The following is a 1,993-nucleotide window of genomic DNA, read 5'->3' on the forward strand; positions in this document are numbered from 1 at the left end:
GAAGACGACTGTACAAGTCATATGGCTAAAAGTAACGTGAAATGAAACATTAAGGCGATGGTAAGGAATGAAAAAATTACGACCGACAGAACGACGGGGAGTTTACGAAGATTAAAGAAGCAAAGGAAAGAGAAATTGAAGATGGTAAAGAGTGTATCAGGGTCAACTATGTGAAGAATAGTAAGTGTATTAGACAAAGTGCAGTTCAAGAAAGATTGGTTAGTGAGAAATGAGGTGTCAGACAATGACAGAAAGGAGTAAGAAATGACAAGAACCAGTAAGAAAGGAAAGTGATAATTACAGATGATAGTAAAGATCATAACTGCAAGTTATGATTACAAGAGAGAATATTCGCAGGAATATGCATAAGGTAAGTACATCATTAAGATGAAATTAACACGCCGTGACTATTCACGTATAAAGAAAACTAGTAACAACCTATGGCTACTAAGAATGAAATGACAAAACAAGAAAACATTAGATTGAGATTAACGACAACCAGGTAGCAATGACGCAAGGACTACGATATCAAGAATACGTCTAAAGACCATTCTATCTCGGAGAAGATAATAGATAAGACGAAGGTACCAGAAAGAGAAGTAAAAGTTAAAGTACAAGAAAAGATACAACTAATATGTATTAATGGGCGCCAAGGAGACTATAAGGATAAGTTAAGATCCCAACAAGATTTATGAAAATTCGAGGACGAATTTTTATAAGGGGGAAAGAATGTAATACCCCAAAATGTTTAATTATCTAATTGGACCACGTGTCCAGTTTTGTTTCGCCAGAGTGGCGATATCAGAAGAATTTCTGAAAATATAAAGTAAATAAGTTTTAAGTAGGTCGGTTTTGAGAAATTAGTTATAAGAAAATTAAAGTTATATTTCAATTCTAAAGTTAGATTGGAATTAAAAAAAAGGAAAAATGTCCAAAATAAGGTATAGGGACCAAAGTGGTAATTTAGCCACTTTGTGTCGAAAATAGAAATATTGAATTTTGACGGGAAAGTGTTAATATCGAGTTTCGTATTATTTATCGGGTAAAAATAATACGTATAAGTCGTAATAAAAGAGGTTATTGATTTAGCTATGGACTAAATCGTAAGAAAGAAAAGTTTAAAAGATAAATGATTAGGGGTGAGCATGGTTCGGTTCGGTTCGGTTTGGTTTAGTAAATTCCAAAACCAAACCATATTTCAAGGGAAAATATAAAAACCAAACCACGCCAAATATTTATGTAAAATTTCGGTTCGGTTAACCAAACTTTAGCATCGGTTTCGGTTCGGTTTGGTTCGGTTTGGTTAATATAGATTTATATAAAAATTATATATAATTATACGTAATAATTAAAATTATGCATAATAATTTTTACTTATATATGTGTATTAGTTTATATGTTTTATTTTCATATATGTATCTATACACACATATTATATTTTTATATAAATATTTCAATAAATAAATTTTATATTTATTTAAACATATATAAATATTAATAAAAATAATATTATTGTAAACTTCGGTTTTTCGGTCAGTTCGGTTAACCACTAGTTGAAACCAAACCAAAACCAAAAACCATATTTTTTTATAATTTGAAACCAAACCAATCCATTTTAACCATTTTAACCAAACCAAAATTAATTTCGGATTGGTTTGGATCGGATTAATGGTTTGGTTCGGTTTTTGCTCACCCCTATAAATGATAACAAACAAAAAAGAACAAGGATCAAAGTGGCATTTTAGCCAAAATATAAGAAGAAGAAGAATTGAATTAGAGAGCAGAAGAACCATCGAGAGAAATTGAGAGAATTATCGCCGATCGATCGTTTCGCCGCCGTTTCTCCGTTCGACGTCCGATTCAAGCGATTCAAGCGGCGATTTCTTCAGAATCAAAAGATCTATCATCTCCGGCCATTAAGTTAAGGTAAGAGGTCGGTTTTTGGCATGAAAATGATGGGTTTGCTGGATGTTTTTAAAGGGAATGAGTTTTA

This window comes from Mercurialis annua, linkage group LG5, assembly GCF_937616625.2.
Source record: "Mercurialis annua linkage group LG5, ddMerAnnu1.2, whole genome shotgun sequence".
NCBI lineage: Eukaryota > Viridiplantae > Streptophyta > Magnoliopsida > Malpighiales > Euphorbiaceae > Mercurialis > Mercurialis annua.